This window comes from Ambystoma mexicanum, chromosome 10, assembly GCF_040938575.1.
Source record: "Ambystoma mexicanum isolate Mex_15411 chromosome 10, UKY_AmexF1_1, whole genome shotgun sequence".
Classification (NCBI taxonomy): Eukaryota; Metazoa; Chordata; class Amphibia; order Caudata; family Ambystomatidae; genus Ambystoma; species Ambystoma mexicanum.
In genome coordinates, this window is record NC_090932.1 from 128,242,979 (window position 1) to 128,263,001 (window position 20,023).

The 20,023-nt window shown below is 45.6% G+C and overlaps 1 protein-coding gene across 5 annotated transcripts in view; it reads left to right on the plus strand.

Moving 5' to 3' along the window:
• ENTPD4 (ectonucleoside triphosphate diphosphohydrolase 4) overlaps positions 1–20,023 on the plus strand; it is a 491,672-nt gene that overhangs the window by 251,052 nt on the left and 220,597 nt on the right. The gene's annotated exons all lie outside the window — the stretch shown is intronic.

Below are 20,023 nucleotides of genomic sequence, written 5' to 3' on the forward strand. Positions count from 1 at the left end.
ACCGGCATAAGATCCTCTTGTCTGGCCCTAGTGCATTGCAGAAGCGCAACTGATTTGTCTGTTGTGCTTTCTGTTTCTAAATGTATTCGTCGGGCCTGGTTGTGAAGTGCTAAATAACTCATTTAGGTACAGACCCTAATACCGCTTCTGTTTGAACTGGCATTGGGAATGCATCTTCTCATTGGGGTTCTTTCTGTCTGGGGAGTCACATAGGCAATGCATTGGGTAATTGTGGAGTTTTAAGACTGTGATAATCTTCCTACGTGTTGGAATTTGAAATGGTATATTATTGTGTTTTTAGATAACTCTTTGCGTTAATATTGTATTATTATTCTCAATCATTTTATGAATTGAAGATTGGCTAGATTATTGCCCATGTACAGAATGCACTTTATATTTTTATTTGTATATTGTTTAATGGGTGATTGCCGAATAAAACATACAACGAAAATGTAATGCTCTGGAAGGGTTGTGTGTGAAAAACTCTTTTTGAGTAAATACTGTCACATCAAAAGGGTTGGTGTTTGGGAAGCGTGGAAGGAACAAGTGAAGATGGGGTCAGAACTTTGTGGTTGTTATGCAGTAATACATTGAAGTAGTGTTCATCTCATCATTGTCTTTGTGTATGCACATAGGGGAAAGTACAGATTGTCAGGTTAGTTGTATGTGCACCTTTTCGGTTCCAGAGGTGTACACAGCACAGAGCAGAAGGGGGGCCAACAACACCACTCCCACATGATGAGCACACACTGTCAGCTACAGATTTCCTAGACCACCAGAGAGAGAACCGAAAGAGGTACAACAAAATAGACGTTAACCTTACGGGGAGCATGAATAGACCCCCCGAACTTAAACTTGATCAATGCACTTCCCGGGCCGCAATCGCTACAGCCTAGCAAGCATGTGTGCAGAAAGTGGGCGGGGCTAAGTCCCCCTTTTTAATGCTTTTACCAAATGTAACACCTTCAGGGCAGTGAAAGAGCAGTTAGATTGGCTAGGGAATGTGAACCAATTACCAGAGTAGGTGGGCTGCAGGTTGAGCCCACAGGAAGCAGGAAGTGTGGGTTGTTCGGGGAGTTTGTTGACCAATTGACCCACAGTAAGAAATAAGTAGTGGTTTGGTGCGATGAGTAGTGGTTTGGTGGGAGGAGTAATGGTTTGCAGCAAGGAGTAAGGGTTTGCAGGGAGGCATAGTGGTTTGGAGGGCAGAGTAGTGGTTTGGAGGGAAGAAGAGTAGCAGTGGGGAGGACGAGAGAAGCAGATGGTGTTGAAAGAAGCAGTGGGAGGAAGAGAGTAGAAATGGGAGGAGCAGTATAGTAGGTGTGGAGGGGTGTAGTAGTAGTGAGGAGGAGGGCATGGATTGGAGCCGAGAGGTAGTGGAGTGGGAGGAGAAGTAACATCAAATGGTTGAAGTGAGAACTAGGAGGAGGGAAACATTGGAGGGACAGAAGATTGGTGGGAGGCTGAGGGCTGAAGTAGTAAGAGTGAAAGGGTGAGCCTGGGCATGATTGAACTATCCTGAATCCAACAATGTAAGTGCAAGGCACAATCCCAAACACCCATTAGAATACTAACAACTGGATAGAGTAGGGAGAGCTGGTAAGTCCCTGAGGGTGTTGATAGCCAGCGTTTAGATTTCCATCTTTAGAACACGCCAACTATTAGACAGTATTTTTTACTATTCGGTGGCACCAACGTGGGAGTTACAGGCACCTGTGCCAGGGAGAAGGGCTATTTGGAGATGAGAGAGAGAAGTACGACCCTAGAGCCAACAAACATTTTAATAAAACACCTTGAACTGTATCTGAGACTTGGCACATTCTTTGAGCCATCTGCGACAACAGTGTCTGCACCGATCATCAAGCCGAACCACTTCAGGCAGCAAAAAGCTTGGTTAGTTAAAATGAATTTGCAGAGAATGTTTCCTGGTTACAACAATTCCTGGACCCCCAGAACGCTCCTCCTGGGGGAAAATATGATCTAATAACAGAACAAACTAAACACTTGTGACTTAGTGACTATGTACTGTGACAAAGTCCCATCTCAGGTGCTACTGGGTGGTACTAGGGTGACCCTCAGAGCCGGGTACTGCCACCCACTCTATAATCGAGGCCCCAGAGGGGGAACACAGAGGATCTCCCGAGTGACACCAGTTAATCCACAGTCTCAACTGTTACACAGAATGCTAGTCCAAATCACTGGTGGCAGTGTGAAGAAAGATTACAATTCTAGCCACTTGCAGGATAGCAGGCTAAAATTTTGAATTTCACGGAACTGCCAGGTTTGGCGCCTGCGGATTGCCTAGAAGTGAAGCAGCAGCTTGCAAGTGCAGCTCGTCCAGCAATCTACAGAGCGTGCCTGCACTTGTTTGTGCAGACCGAGGGCTGTCCAAATCAGGATGAGAAAGAGCTGGGCATAACGTAAGAGATCAGCAGCCGAGTAGTCGCGGCTGTGGATCCTGTAGTTCCAACAATGGATAGCCAAACACCTAAGGCAAACACACCAGTTTGATGATGTAGATAAAAATCAAATCAACATAAAGTTTGATCCCACCTCCAGATGTTCACAGAAGTGAACCAAGGTACAAGCTTACGTGACCAGTAAACAGACAGTTTAAATATTAGTGATAAGGCAACAGTCATAAAGAATAGAATTGATTGCGCAACACAAGTAGGGTGAGTACAGTGCACTCCCAAGTTTAGGGAAAGGTTGCAGAATACACAGGTAGGGTTAAACGATTAGAATAGAGATGCGCGTAGGTTGCAGAATACATGGGCAGGGAATAATGTATGGTGGCATGCAGTGCACGAGGCACGAAGAACAGTATCATGGTGGAGATTGAACCAGAGTACCACCCTTTTTAGATAGAACTTTGAAAAGCTTTTATTCTAAAATACTGAATCCTGACGTTAAACTGCATCCCAAGCCTCACAATGTTCAGACAGATGCTCAGGAGTCAAGGTCAGCAAGCAAGGGGCCCCCAACAGGGAATCAAAACCACACTAGATAATCTCCAGAAGCACACAACACACAACCCTAAAGTTAATACGTTTCTGTTGCTAGCAGTGCGAAGGTTTGATCTCCAGGTACGAATAGCTACCGTGCCAAAGAGCCTCTTGATGAATAAACGCACAGCGCATCATACACTGGCTAGGATACTAGGAAAACTAAATACATATATGAAAATGAGTGAACATTGGTCCTTTACCACATGATTGGAAACAATGATCAATTATTCCGGGCTCAACTAGGCAGCACACCTGCTTAGCCCGTTGGTACATCCCGACACAGGGATGACATACCAAGGCAACAAACAAATTGACACATAAGGTCTCAGGTTTGTGAACGAGAAGGGAGTAACTTCTTCAAACTAAATCATAGCAGTCCGTTCTTCTCTCCTTCCTCACCACGAACCCTGGCATCGCATTAAAGTGCTCACGGACGGATGAGCAAACTACCAACCAATTCGAATTTTGTCTGCTATGTTGGCTACCATAGTATAGGGCCAACCAATGAAATAATAGTGTAAAATGTTACATTGTTTAATAGGATGAACTTGGGATGAGTTATCAGTTGAAGAGTATCCAATAGTAGTAGCCTTTGCCTATAGAAAATAATGGTGTCATATCTTACTAACCTATAGTATGAGTCGATAAGTGATTTCCTATCACTAATCATGATGCCATTTATGATGTGTTTTTCATTTAAAAGCTAGTATTTTGTATTCTAAAGATTGAGAATGCTTTTATGTGTTTTCCCGGTTATTCATGTTTGAATAAAGCTGGGTGTTCTCGTGCACTTGTAGTTACTCAATTTCCTTTAGTTTTTCTTGTTATTGATTATCGATTTGGAGCACCTTAACACTTGGAGGCACAGCTGAGATACCCAGTGTCTGGCGAGGGGGTCGAGGACTCCTTGCTGCATCTCCCCTGGACAGCAGAGTCCGCCTGCGACAAGCAGTTTGAGTGCGCACTTTAGAAGAAGTTTGCAGGAGCCTATTTTCTTGCAAAGTCCTGCCCGATCTCTCTGGCGGCATGCTGGGTGCAGAGGGCGGAGCAGGCATATAGAAGGACTCGACGCCGACAGACCTCAGGGATCCTTGGTTTGTGAGTGCATGAAAATACCTGCGGGGAGGCGAGAGTTAATGTTGTTTTAAGTTGAAAAAAGAGTATTGGAGAAAGAAAAGATACTTCCGACAGTAGTTGGGGAAGACTGTGTGGTAGGGCGTAAACCCCAGCCTCCTTTGGGGGCGGGGGGCAGTGAAAAGAGGAGATACCACATATAAAGGAAGACAGCTGTGTTAATAAGGTTTTTGTTTTATGTTTTTTATTTGTCAACATCATTTTTGTATATGATAGGATGGTAGCAGTGTTTTTTGTGTGTTGGTAGTATAGCAGTTAGGATTCTGTGGAGATAAGTATGGAGTAGATTGAGATTGTGCATTGTTGGCGTGGTGTAGGAGGATCTTGTGTTGTGACGTGGTTCAGAAGGGGCACGTTATTTTGTCAACATTGTAAGAAACTAAAGGGGAGAGACAAGGGAATGAGGCGAGAGTGTATTGGAGCAGTGATTGCTGATTTTTATGTTACACTGAATTGTTTGTACTTTTTGAATGCCAGAGACCCCCCATTGTGCAAGTCGATTCCCCAATATAAGGAAAAGATTGTCAAATAACATGTGCAATGGGTCAAAAAGATGGCCAGCAAAATGTTTCAGCCTTGGCCTCAAGAAGGGACACATTCGAAAAGCGTGCTGAAACACATGCATACGTGTATACATGTCACATACAAGGGGAAATAATGGGCACATAAGCAAACGTGAACTATGGAAGATGTTTCAGGAAGAGGAGTATATTAGAATAGAGTATACAGGTAATTCACACGACAAAAGGCAGGTGCAACGAATTGTGTTCCCTTTACTGAACAAAGTTTTTTTTGACACTGCCATGGTTCTACACGTTATAAGATAAGCATGCTATACAAATCCCACATTTTCACCCCTAGAGGAACATGGTGACGTTAGCTTACAAGGAATGATGGGGGCTACAAGAAGCGCGTTACAAGCAGAAAGTGATTCTGCGCAGTGTAGAAGCGCAGTTGAAAGAAGAATTTAAAAGGGTGCAAGGTATGAGAAAAGGGGAACAAGCACCAGTAATTATCCATGACAAATGGATAGGAGGCCAAACAGTCTCCAAATAAATGCGACAAACACAGAAAATGATGATGTAAAGGCACTGGAAAGAGGAGACGAGCAAGAGAAAAGGAGAGGCTAGTACAGAAGGGAGGTGAATGCTAGCATTAGTAGAAAGGTGACAAAGGACAGGAAACGAGAAGAGAACTTAAGGGGAGGTTTATGACAGAATTAGCAGGGACATAATAGGGGAAATAAAAAGAGGAGTGTTTGCAAGGGAAGGTCTTGGAAGTGTCAGCAATAAGGTGATAGCAGAAAGTGAGGGAAAGGAAGAAGATGGGTAAGAGGGAGGTGAAGAGGCGACACAAGCTCCTCAAACAGGTGTTCCCGGTACACCATAACATTATCGACTAATAGATCTGCAGGATAGTGAATTACAACAGAGTGGGGGTGCATCACTCCCAGAGCTCCTCTCAGTAAATTCAGAATGGAAAACACCATGTGTAAACGGATTAAGGAATTTGCCAGGCCGTCGTACAGGCCACATGGCGGTAGCATCAAAAAGAAAACCGGGTGCGGACGTGTTTGCACGAAAGGAAGGGATGGCACAATTACCTTTGTTTAAAAAAAAACACCTAGGGCTTAATGTTACACTGGTTCCCACAAGGGCGTCGATCGGACCCAGACAGCTGCGGTCTCCACCAACGTGATGCGTAGTGAAGAGATGACAGTCTGGACTGGCCCGCCTAATCTTGTCTGCTGGACTCGTAGAAGTATTCTCCTGCAAGTGGAGAAAGGGATTTAGCCACCCGTGGACTTTAGTGATGGCCCCCCCCAACTGTTCTCGTTCTCCCCACTAATCACCTGCGATATCCCCTCTTGGTAACCTCACCTTACGTTTTTAAATGATGAGCTCTCCCTCCTGCATGGCATGCAGGGGCGCGTAGATACCAGTTACTTCACTGGTTTGAAGGTACTGGAGGAGTTCCGGAGGAATATTGACTCCAGTGTCTATAAAGTTCAAAGAGTTCAATATGTCCGATGTTCACTCTTGTTCCATTGCCTCGTTAGGTTGCAGCTAGGTCCAAAAGAATATTGCCTGGAGGCAGCGAATGGCGTTCAGGTAAGAGTCTGTATTACCAAACACTGTCCGGTAAAAGTTGCATGAGTTTAACTTGCTGTTTTCTCTCTCTTTATAGGTGCGGCATAGAAAGATGCGGCGAATTAAAGGATAATACCTCCGGTGGTAAAGCAGGTAAGCCTATGGTGGCAAAGAGATTGTCTTTGTCGGTTTTCTCGGCTCACCTTGTTATTCCTTTTGTTTTCCCCCCAGGTGCTGGGTTTCGACGGAGAAAATGATGGAGGCAGCGCCGAGTTGAAAGATGCGGTGGACTGGTGAGTATAACGCGGCGCTGCTGCTGGCGAAGCGATGCGTGCTAAAATAATGTCCTTTCCAGGCTCGGAGATGTGCTGGGTCCGGAATCAGGTAAGGAATCAAATAATGTCTGTGATCTAACCTCTTCTCCTTTCTTTTCCTTTTGTCTAGGAGCTCCAGATTCGAGGCGGGCGTGGCAGAAGACTGGATGCTGACTTGCAGACACAGTGAGCGTTACGCTGCTGGATACAGATTAACACGAAGCATGAGCTGCTGTTGGGCGTGGTTTAAGGAGCCTGCAAAGTAGTCCCAGGTAAGAAGTTCTCCAGAACCACACCCGAGTACAAAATAGTCCCTGTAATAAAATAGTCCCATCCAGGTCTCACGTTGGCTTTGACTCATTTGCAGCATGGTCTGCACAAGGTAAGTAAGCTCTATGAGCCTGGCGCCTATGGCGCCAGGACTGATTTCTATGATGAGCCTAAGGAATGAATCCAAACAGCCCCCAGCCGGGGCTGTTGGAGTTTTAATGAGTATCTGGATGCCTACTCCCAGGGCTGATGGACTTGATCCGGATGCCCGCGGGTAGGCATCATGACACTTAATTAAAGACCATAAGGTCCTAAATGCACTCATACTGTTAGAATGCAATGTAGTAGCACAAGGGAACAGCGTTAGGAGAACACAATTTAAAGTGGAGGACGAGTGCCAGCCCTCTTTTTGTTAAATAAAACGCACAGAATGTCCATGTTCTGAAGAACACCCTGTCCCTATCCCAAATAATCTCTCCCTAGGGATTGGATGATGCTCAGCCTATCTAAAAGGGATATCAGAAAAACTCTCCCTATCCAACAAGTGTATATGTCCACTTCTAAAACGTCAGATACAAGTCATCAAATAAAAATTCAAGACAGAAAACATTAGATAATGCAATTTTCAGAGTGGCATGGACCCTTGCAACTATCTGGAATTTCTCTCTGTTTTAATCACCAGTTTAAAGTAGTAGTCCTGTCATCTCCAACCTTTTTCTGATCATGGAAAAACACTAAGCTCCTCAAAGAAAGAGCAAGAAAACCTAGAGGCTATAAAGCTATATAGCAATAAAAACACATTATTTGTGACGTGTGCACATTTCTTGTGTAGGACATCATCATCTGCATGAGAAAACTCATGCATGGTTGGGTCGACCTGTTTTGATAACCATAACAATTAGGGTAATCTTCTTCAGGACCAAGTGTTCTTGTTATAGGGTTGACTGCCTCTATGGACCTTCGATCTGATCCAGGTGACACCACTGTTTCCTAGAGGAAAACCTAAGGTAGAGAAAAGTCTACCCCCTGTAGAGCACACATGTTTATATTTGACTGCGTGCTGTTAGTGTGTGCACGTTTTTAATCCCATTATTAATTCTGGTGCAATGATTAAAGGATCCTGCTCCTATATCCTTATAAAAACACCTTATTCATGCGGGGAGGGGAGGAATGTCAGTATTAGACCACAGTGATGAACTGGTATACTAGTATCCAAATAGCACCTATGTGTTGTTTTTTATATACAAAACACCTCAATGGTATAATACAGAGGCATGCAGCCCACATGTGACTTGTATATCGCATAAAGGTCCTACCCGAGTCCCGTGTGTTTGTTCTACTCGTTAGGGAATAGAAGTTGAAACTGCAACTCGTTACTCCTTATGTATATATAGTGACATGACATATTGCCTCTTGGTTCCAAGAAGATCTCAGCTTACCTCGGCAATGGCGAGTATATTGCATGCGTAAGTCTATCAGGCCAAGCTTGTAAATGCGCGGCGTGTGTTGCATGAACTATAATCCTATGGGATACAGGAAATTCCGTTTTAATATATGGAATGTTTCACCCTGCTCGACTGGATATTAAGATTTTAGGGAAACCGCTTACCTCTATTTTGAAAATTCGGGTTGCTGCTCATACTTGTCTGCAGTAATCGGGCCTCTCTATGCTCTGTACCTAACTACTGTATACGTCATGGAAAGTGCTTTTTGAGGTGATTGGTTCCTCCGACGTATTCCACATCTATGACAGGTAATCAGCACAGCTGTGCTGCTTCGGAAAATGTTCTGTATCCTGCGTCGGTGACGTTGATACGTTGTCCTCGAGGGCCTCCGTCGAGCCGACGTCACCGGATGTTATAAGTAGGACGCACGACGCCCGTAGCCTCAGTTCCGTTTTTTTCCACGAACGTGCTCCCTTCGGAATCTCGGCGCGCCTCGGTTCTTCTGATTTCTATCGGTTCTTCGAACTTGGTTGTTTGTGAAGTATCATGTCTTCGTCTTCTACCCCGCGGTCGGGCTTTAAGAAGTGTCGGGACTGCGGTTCCAAGATGTTGCTTACGGACCCGCACAACGTCTGCCTCTGGTGCCTCAGCGAGGACCACGCCACTGATGACTGTGACGATTGCCAGTCTTTGACGTTGAAGGCCTTGCGGGAGCGGAAGAAGCTATCTGTAGGTAGGGTTTCCAAACCATGAAAGTCGAAATCCGCTGGGCTTTCGACCGACGATTCGAGGGGCGACTCGCCACGTCAGCGTAAGTCCAGGGGATCTCGGTCCCAGAGTGGTTCTCGCCATTCCTCTGCCTCTTCTAGGCACTTGAGAAAGTGCCATCACCGGTCGCCTTCCTCGTCCTCGTCCGAGGACTCCGCCAGACGCCGGGTAGCTTGTCCTACCAAGCATTCCTCTGCTGCGGAATGTGACGCATTTCATAAGGAAATTATGGCGATTTTCGAATCGCAGGGCTCCGATCCGTCCACACCTTCGAGAGAAGCCGGCAAGGAATGCGTTAGGGCCACCTCTCACACGTCTTCGGGCTCGGGCGGTCGGCGCGATCATCAGGAGCCGTTGAGGGCGTGATCATCAGGAGCCGTCGAGGTCCCGATCGAACAAGGTAGATCGCTCTAGCCATGCCCGCTCCAGGTCCCGGTCCTCAACGCCCTCGAGACCGTCGGAGCCTGTGAGGTCTTCGAAGAAGACATCGACGCCATCGGCGCCATGTCCGTCGAGGGACTCTCTCGAGGCTCCGCCTCCGAGGAAGTCATCGACGCCATCGGCGCGAGGCCGTCGAAGGACACGCTCGGGGCTCCGGCCTCGAGGCCTGTGTCGAAACCGTCGACGCAGATTCCGTCGGCGCCCTCGACGCCTTTTGTGGAGGTTTTACCGGAGGTACACCGTGCATCGGTGGAAACTCTGAGGAAGGCCATGAGGAAGTCAGTGAGACCTGTATTTGATCCTTTTTCTGTGCCCTCATCCAGGGATTTATTCCAGCCTCTGGATTACATCTCTGAGGTGGATGAAGGGTCTGTTGAAGGTTTGGTTCCTGATGAACTATTGTCTGGTCATAGCCAGTTGGAAGACCTGTGTCAGTCTTTGCATTACGCCAGTGGTCTGGACACCTCTCCGGAGGTTGAGTTCGGTAGGCCTCAGCCTGGCACACACGTCGAGTCTTCATACCGGCGTCTCATGTCGAGGGTGACGGAGTACTTGGGGTGGTCTATTTCACCAGTGGATTTTCTGCAGGATGACCTGACAGATATCCTTGACCAAGGTCCACCCACTGTCCTGTTGCTGCCATTTCATATGGCCTTACAGAGAAGGGTGGAGTCTCCGGGCAGTGAGGGAGTCGTTGCCGAAAAAATACCGTCCAGCCAGTGGTGACCCCTGCTACTTGACTACGCACCCCGGAGAGTTTGGTGGTGCAGGCGGCTACGGCCCCAGCGAAGCAGCCACATGGGCCTCTGTCCATACTTGATTGGGCATTCTAAAATTCTAAATTCTTTTCCCACCTCCATACGTTGGTACTGCTTTGGGAGTCTGTCATAGATGTGGAATACGTCGGAGGAACCAATCCCCTCGAAGAACAAGTTACTTTCTTACATGGTAACATTCTTTCAATGGGATGTTCCGACGATGTATTCCACTTCAAACCCTCCCAGCCTGCCCCTCTACAGAATTTCTTATGCGATTGCAGGTTACGTTTCCGCAAGGCTTTCTGTAGTCATTCTGGCAGAAGATTGGTGCCACACGTTCTGGGGGAAAAAAACTACAACTGAGGCTACGGGTGTCGTGCGTCCTCCTTAAAACATCAGTTCGTCAGGAACCTCATCAGGAACCAAATCTTCAACAGACCCTTCATCCACCTCAGAGATGTAATCCAGAGACTGGACTAAATCCCTGGATGAGGGCACAGAAAAAGGATCAAATACAGGTCTCACTGACTTCCTCATGGCCTTCCTTGGAGTTTCCACCGATGCACGGTGTACCTCCGGTAAAACCTCCACAAAAGGCGTCAAGGGTGCTGACGGTTTCGACACAGGCCTCGAGGCCGGAGCCCCGAGCGTGTCCTTCGACAGGCTCGCGCCGATGGCGTCGATGACTTCCTCGGAGGCGGAGCCTCGAGAGAGTCCCTCGACAGAAATGGCGCCGATGGCGTCGACGTCGTCTTAGAAGACCTCACAGGCTCCAACGGTCTCGAGGGCGTTGAGGACCGGGACCTGGAGCGGGCATGGCTAGAGCGATCTACCTTGTTCGATCGGGACCTCGACGGCTCCTGATGATCACGCCCTCAACGACTTCTGATGATCGCGCCGACCGCCCGAGCCCGAAGGCGTGTGAGAGGTGGCCCTAACACGTTCCTTGCCGGCTTCTCTCGAAGGTGCAGACGGATCGGAGCCCTGCGATTTGAAAATTGCCATAATTTCTTTACGAAATGCATCCCATTCCGCAGCAGAGGAATGCTTGGTAGAACAAGCTACCCGCCGTCTGGCGGAGTCCTCGGACGAGGACGGGGAAGGCGACCGGTGACGGCACTTTCTCAAGTGCCTAGAAGAGGCAGAGGAATGGCGGGAACCACTTGGACCGAGATCCCCTGGACTTACGCTGATGCGGAGAGTCGCCACTCAAATCGTCGGTCGAAAGCCCAGCGGATTACGACTTTCATGGTTTGGAAAACCTACCTACAGATGGCTTCTTCTTCCGCTCCCGCAAGGCCTTCGACGTCAGACTGGCAATCGTCACAGTCATCGGTGGCGTGGTCCTTGCTGAGGCACCAGAGGCAGACTTTGTGCGGTTCCGTAAGCAACATCTTGGAACCGCAGTCCCGACACTTCTTAAAGCCTGACCGCGGGGTAGAAGACGAAGACATGATACTTCACAAACAACCAAGTTCGAAGAACCGATAGAAATCAGAAGAACCGAGGCGCGCCGAGATTCCGAAGCGAACACGTTTGCGGAAAAAAACTGAACTGAGGCTACGGACATCGTGCGTCCTACTTATAACATCCGGTGACGGCTCGATGGAGGCCCTCGAGGACAACGTATCGACGTCATCGATACAGGACGCAGACGCCAAAAATTTTCCAAAGCAGCACAGCTGTGGTGATTACCTGTCATAGATGTGGAATACGTCGTCGGAACAGCCCATCGAGAGAACGTTACCAGATAAGTAACTTCTTCTTCTAATGCATTCATGTGCATTCCGCCATCTTGGCATGGGAATAGTGCCGTGTGTGAGACCCAATGTCTATGTATGTATCTCAACATAATCTAATACTTACTTGGCAATGTCTGAAGATTATGTAATGATATACATGTGGCTGACGCTGGCATATGTATTTATGTACAATTTGTGCAACAAGCTGGTAAATGTGCATCGCAAATCGGATTCCAGAACATGCAAAGAGGGGTTAATAGACAAATAACAGGATTGTCATCCGGATGGACTAACAGCTTGGATAACCAATGTGTCCAATTTAATCTGAACCATAGAAATGGACCATCAGCTAACCGTATACCTTTTTTAGGCCAACAAGGGACAAATCGAGGCAAGCAGCAGTGTCAAGTACAGTCCCCACGGATCACTCGCAGCAGAGGTCGGGGCCTCCCACAGCCGACATTTCTCTGATTGTTACCCTGTCTACACACCACCTTACTAAAGACGATGAGGAAATCTTACAGAAAGATCTATTTTTGGGGCCACCGCACATTATGATCCATTCCAGGCCAGAGTAGAAGTGTCACAACTGATGAGAAAAATCTGCCTCAAACAATTTTTCCTCCACATTATACAAACTTTGCTTAATCAATTACCTTCAAACAGGCTCTTTTGAAAAGAATACCCGAAATGGAGGTAAATATACCTTTTGTCCATGCAAACTGTACAAAAGCACAGTTAGCAGCATTAACTACGTTGGCTAACAATGAAGCGTTAACCATAAAACCGGAAGACAAAGGCTGTGCCACCGTACACATGAATACATCTGACTTTAACAGCATGGTGGAAACATTATTGCAAGATAGAACTGGCTATTGAATCCTTCCCGGTGACCCTACTAATCTTCTGAAGAACATGATTAATACGATAGGAGAAGATGCTGAGGCAGAAGGATTTATCAGTGCAAAAGAAGCATTCTTTATGCCAACACACCCACGCTTCCCGACTTTCTATGCAACACCGGAATTCCATAAGGGTATTGAGCCACTTCTGGGACACCCTGTCGTCTCAATAATCCAATCAATACTGGAACCATTATCCCAGTTTATTGATTTCTTTATCAAAAACGAGGTACCAATAATGCGAGTTTACATCAAGGAATCTACAGCAATGCTTGTTCTGCTAGATACCTTAGAATTCGACAAAGAGACTGAATGGTTGGTCACCATGGATATTGAGACCTATATACAAAAATTCCTCAACAGGCGACTATCCATGGTGAGACACATTTTGGAATCAGGCGTGGACCTACACAACATTCCATCTTCCTTCATTTTACAGTTGGCAGAACTTGCTCTCACAAGAAATGTCTTCCTGTCCAATGAGGTTTTCTACCAACAAATATCGGGGACCGCAATTGGGGCAATGTTTGCCCTAGTCTTGCAAACGTATATGTGAATGCTTTTGAGACAAATTTCATATATCCTGATAATCCATTTTTTAAACAGATTACCGACAACCTGTTTATGATTTGACAGAACAAGAACTCTGCGCTTTCCATCTATGGATCAACACATGTAATGTACACTTGAAATTTACTCTGGAACGGAGTAAAGAAACAATTAATTTCCTTGATTTGTCAATCTCAACTAACAATGGACAGCTAAGCTCAAAGGTCTACAAAAACAGACCGATAGGAATTCATTACTCACATGTTCTAATTATTATCCTAAAGCACTAAGAGACAACCTGCCCTTTGGGCAGTTCCTGTGATAACAGAAGGCTTTGCACCAATACGGAAGACTATGAGCCTCATTAAGAGTATGGAGGCAGCCATGCCCTTAATAAGGGCATGTCTGTCTCCATACCGGGCTCCAATACTGGGTTCTGTGAATGAGGAGTTACCGGGTCATTCCGACCTTGGAGGACCCAGTAATTCCTCATGCACAAAACCATTCCCCATTCCCATTTGAGCCCCCATAGGGCTCCATGGGAATGGGGATGGAGCTAATAACGGGCCTGTTAATAACAGGCCCGTTATTAGCTCCTTGGTCCCCTCACGGGACCCGGAAAGGACGTCTGGTTTTACCAGATGACTGTTCCGGGTCCCGCTAGGGGACCTCGTAATCAGGCGTCCCATAATGATCGGTGCCGGTCCCGTACCGGCACCGTTCATTACAGGACCGCCAGGGTCGTAATGAGGCCCCATGTGTTTCAAGCGAAAAATGTAAAACACAGTTACCTAGATGAGGATACCCCAAGAAAATCATTGACATTAAATGCAAGGGAGCGCGTAACATTCCTAGACAAATTACATTACAGCAATATCCAAAAACCCAGCAGCGGGAGAACATCACTGTAGTCCTCAGCTACTCGCCATTGGTTAACAAAATAAAAAGAGAGATTGGGTGACTGTGGTCTATTTTGAACACAGGTGAGCATCCGCTCCCAGAACCTGCCTTTGCATTCAAACGCAGACGAAATGTGAGAGACAAATTGGTGAATACCTTACATGAAGTGAAAAACAACTGTGAACCTACACAATCGACCATATGGAATAGTGATCCACCAACATGACATGTACCCCGTGGTAGCTGTTCGATGTGCCCACAAACGCAATGTAGCACTCAAATTGACATAGGACTTAAAACACCATGGATACAGTGATCTTTTACGAACTGTAACAACTCTGTCATATACCTCATTACTTGTCCATGCAATTTACGTTACGTGGGAATGACTATGAGACTGGTAAAGAAGAGAATGATTGAACACTGATCATGCCTGCGCACAAAGAAATTGACTGCCCCACTTGTGACCCACTTTGTTAGATATGGGCATGGGCCGGCCGATTTTCGTTGGACAGTAATAGAAAAAATCCAACTACCAAGACGAGGTGGGAATCTTCACAACATGCTACTTAGAAGGGAACAGAACTTGATCTTTATACTGGGTACCCACAATATTGGTTTAAATGACCAAATCCAATGGAATGACCTGGCAGTACTACAAACATGATACATTTTTGCCTAGCCAGCCACATCCCACTGGTCATCTCCAGCTCTATAAGCCTTTAATAGGAGCTAGAGCTTGGGATAATACTCCTCCTGATTAGATATAATCAGGCAGATACAAAATGGAAAAATTAGTACATGTGCGGGAAATTTTCTCACAATGGGTTTGATGTACATATCACCCAGAATTACAGATGAGGGGTTTGGATTGATCTATGCTACCTGGCATTTATAAGCATCCAGCTTCGCTAACAGGGTTGATTCAATTGGTATTCATACCTATACACTAATGATTAGCTTCTTTTTTTAGTTCTACTGGTGTGGACATAATGGACAATCGGCCAGTGCATTGTATAATTTATGCGAAAGCACATATTTCAACTGAAGCCAACTGGTGCATTTATACAGAATATCATATAATCTTTAGACCGTGCTAAGCCTACAGTCGGTAGATAATATTGGTATGGATATATACACTTGGGCCTATACAAGGCACCATTTTCCATTCCAAGATGGCAGAATGCTTTTGTTTGCATATATTAAAGTATTATTCGTGATGTGTACGGTAGCCAGCAAATTTACCAGCTTATTGCACAAATTGTACATTAAAACATATGCCAGCTTCATCTGCATGTATATAATTACATAATCTTCAGACATTTACAAGTAAATAAGCATTCGATTTTGTTGAGGTACATACATAGACATTGGGGCTCATACAGGGCACTATTCCCATGCCAAGATGGCAGAATGCACTTGAATGCATTAGAAAAGCACTTTCCGTGACGTATATGGTAGCTAGGTACAGAGCATAGAGATGCCCGATTACTGCAGACACGTACGAGCAGCAACCCGTGATTTTCAAACTATTGAGGTAAGCGGTTTCCCTACAATCTTAATATCCAGTCGCGCAGGGTGAAACATCATTCCATATATTAAAACGGAATTTCCTGTATCCCATAGGATTATACTTCATGCAACACACGCCGCGCATTTACGAGCTTGGCCTGATAGACTTACGCGTGCAATATACTCGCCATTGCCGAGGTAAACTGAGATCTTCTTGGAACCAAGAGGCAATATGTAATGTCACTATATATACATAAGAGTAACTCTATCATCTTTATTGATAGATGTTGGAAAGAGTTGCAGTTTCAACCGATGTTCCCGTGCCTTCCCTAACGTGAAGAATAACCACCACACAGGACTCGGGTAGGACCTTTTATTCGATATACAAGTCACATGTGGTCTGCATGCCTCTGTATTATACCATGGAGACATCACATAGGTGCTATTTGGATACTAGTATACCAGTTCATCACTGTGGTCTAATGTGGCACTCCTCCCCTCATGAATAAGGTGTTTTTATAAGGATATAGGGGCAAGATCCTTTAATCATTGCACAAGAATTAATAATGGGATTAAAAAAGGGCACACACTAACAGCCCACAGTCAAATATAAATATGTGTACTCTACAGGGGATAGACTTACCGTCCTATTTTTCTCTACCTTATGTTTCCCTCTAGGAAATGGTGGTGTCACTTGGATCACATTGAAGGTCCATAGAGGGAGTGAACCCTATAACAAGAACACGTGGTCCTGAAGAAGATGACCCTACATTTTATGGTTATCGAAACCGGTCGACCCAACCATGCATGAGTTTTCTAATGCAGATGACTATGTCCAACTCAAAAAATGTGCACATGTCACAAATAATGTGTTTTATTGCTAGATAGCTTTATAGCTATTTTACAGGATCAGAACAAGGTTGGAGATGACAGGACTACTACTTTAAACTGGTGATTAAAACATAGAGAGAAATTCAAGATGGTAGCAAGGGTCCATGCCACTCTGAAAAAGGCATTAGCAAAAGTTTTCTGTCTTGAATGTGTATTAGACGACTTTTATCTGACCTTTTAGAAGTGGACATATACACTTGTTGGATAGGGAGAGTTTTTCTGCTATCCCTTTTAGATAGGCAGAGCATCATCCGATCCCTAGATTCATTGGGATAGGGACAGGGTGTTCTTCATAACAGGGACAGTCTGTTTGTGTGTTTTATTTAACAAAAAGAGGGCTGGCACTGGTCCTCCACTTTAAATTGTGTTCACCTAACGCCGTTCCCTTGTGCTACTACGGGCTGGCTCAGTATACAACATGGCCACAGACTGGCAAAGACTAAATTATCATTTCTCACACCAGGAGCAGGGAAGTGAATTTATGAGTTTGAAAAGCAAACGTCAGGAAAGACATTGGCAGTAGGAGATATAAAAAAATGGGGGTTACAATCGGAAGATCTATGGAAAGGGCAGGCTACCTTGGGATAACCGCGCAAAATACCCCACATGATACGTCACCCTTTAACAATTGCTCAGTAGGTGTTTGGAGGGCATTGAGGGTGCAATTACCTGACGCATCATACATGAGCGTGATCATGTCATGCAAAATGAGGATAAATGAGGACCCAGTCGCATATATACAGGAGATCAAGAAGAAGTGGCGATTGGAGACGAGAGAGAACTGGGACAAAAATATACCTGTGCTTTATCACATGATGTATCAGGGTCTCCTTGAAGAAGTGCAAACACAATTAAAGAAAATTGTAGGATTGAGGTAAACCCATGGCCTGAAATACAATTGAACATAGTTCATCATTGTCAAATGACATGGGAAAAGGAAAGGAATAAAGCTGAGAGGCAAAAGGAGGAAGCAAAATTTGTGCAAAAGAAATTGTCAAAGATATCGGTAGAGGGGACAATGATTACAAATGTTGGGGAAAACAGCATGGGCAGGAAGGTCTGCAGCCAGGTACCAGTGGATATTTTACAGGGAGAGGAGAAAGTAATTATTACCCCAAGGATAGGGGTTATGTGCTGAGAGGATGTTGTATGGGGGTGGAACCGGATTTGGAAGATGATTTGATGGCATGAGACCAAGATCTGGGGGTACCAAAATATTTGGGGGGGGGGAATTGGACATGTGGAAGAATGGGGCATTATTCATGGACATGCAGGGATAGAGGGGGTGGTGCAGAAGGGATGGCACCAGTATGGCTGAAGAGGGGGGTTTGTATACCCCCAGCATACAGTGCTTATGATACACCACAATTGCAGCAAGAGCACAGCACATTTGATTACCTACAACATTATTTTCCAAACAGTAATGCACAGCAAAAGCCACAACAGCAGATATTACAGCAATAGCTACAAGTATCAATGCCCCTAATGCATCATCACACACAACAGCCATCGGACGCATTACAAATGCAAACGCAGCAGTTGGGACAGGAACATTGTGCCGCAAACACTGTTGCCCTGAGTAGGGGGATTAAAATTTGTGGGAGGTAATCGTTTTACGGGACAGTTATGAGCATGTACCCACAAAAGGACAGCCCACAGAGTGGCTTGATTTGTCCAGTAATTTTAGTAACTCCCGGCCCAGATTGTCGGTCTAGAAAAACGGACACCTCTCATGATTGACGGCAAATGTATTTTGGTGGCCGTGGGCCAACCTTCTCATGTACATAACGATAGAAATACAGGTTTCCAAGTTTGACCAATGAGCGGCCATTTTGATTTAACAAGAATCGCCATTTTGCTCTTTAACAATTGCTCATTGCTTTCTGTTCAAACTGCTTCGCAGCTTCGTTTTGCCATTTCTGCTTATTCTGCTGACTGTTAACATTGTTGTCTAAAACGTGAAAGGGCAAGGCCGCGAGGCTAATAAAGAGTTCGCTGAAACACAACGTGGGCAGCCCAGCTCCCTCCCGGGTGTAGCCTTGAAGGAGAGCCGCAGGGCGTTTAATCATTTCACAGCTGCCAGCTAGTCTCGTTATATGGTAGAAAATGTTAGAATAAGGCAGCTAGAGGCCTGAATCATGCTCCTCTTACGGACCCCCTTTTCTAGCCCTGTAGAGCGTGTCGGCTCGCAGGACACGAATAGCTACTCAAAGATAGTAAGGTCTGGAATGTGACTCTTCCCCCGTATATAGCTCGCTTACAAGAACAGAAGAACAATGTTCTGTTCAACAAAGAAGTCTGTCTCTACACTTGCAAAATTGCATATTGTTGCACATTGTTACTAGAATAGATATTTGAAGGTGTCATATTCGTCGAAATTGTCCATCATCACACTGAGTTCAAAGAAACCCAATAAAGGGCGGTGTTAACATGTCATAGCTGATTATAAGATGTGCATTTTGTATATATGTAACTGATGTATGTAATTTGCTCTCTTGCGTCCCTCAAGGTCTAGAGATACATGTTGCGGGGCGTGAGACTGAGTTGGCCAACTGAGACTCTTTTGTTTTGCAATAAACCCTAGCTTTGGGAATTCAACCTTGTGTCTGGCGTATCTATCGTGTGTGGCGACCTGCCTTGTTTCCATAACGCGAGAGACCCCTATGGGCTCCTTTCAAGATGGCGCCCGAATAGGGACCCTCCCCCACTTGTTCCATCATGTACGTTGTAATTGAGTAAAGGCGGAGAACGGCGAGGACGGGACGATCGAGCTGGGATCAAGAGGTGTTCGGCGCGCCCTGTAGAAGTGATGAGAGATTCCTTTGCAGATCTGCACACATCTGATCCCTGATCGAGGTATCCCGAGTGGCAGTGAAAATAGGAAACACAACATGTTCCTTTTTGGTAGACACTGGGGCAACAAGATCTTGTCAAGGAAGGGAGGTTTCCACTGTCAGAAAATGTGATGGACACGCAAGGATTCTCTGGGGCTATGACAAAGATTCCATTAACAGAAAAGTTGCCCATAACGGTAGTTGAGCACACTTTGGCACACATTGTTATATTCCCAAAATACACCAGTGATCGTATTGGGGAGGGATTTAATGAGCAAGCTTAATATGACAATTTCATTTACTGACGGAGGAATTATATGTTGAACTCCAGGTATTCACTATGTAAATGCAAAGGAATTCATACAAGCATTCTATGGCTAAAGGGAACCGAGAGGAGCACCGTAGACCGCAGAAGTATTCTTTTACGTAGTACAGGTGTTATTAGGATGACTCCCGCGGATAAAA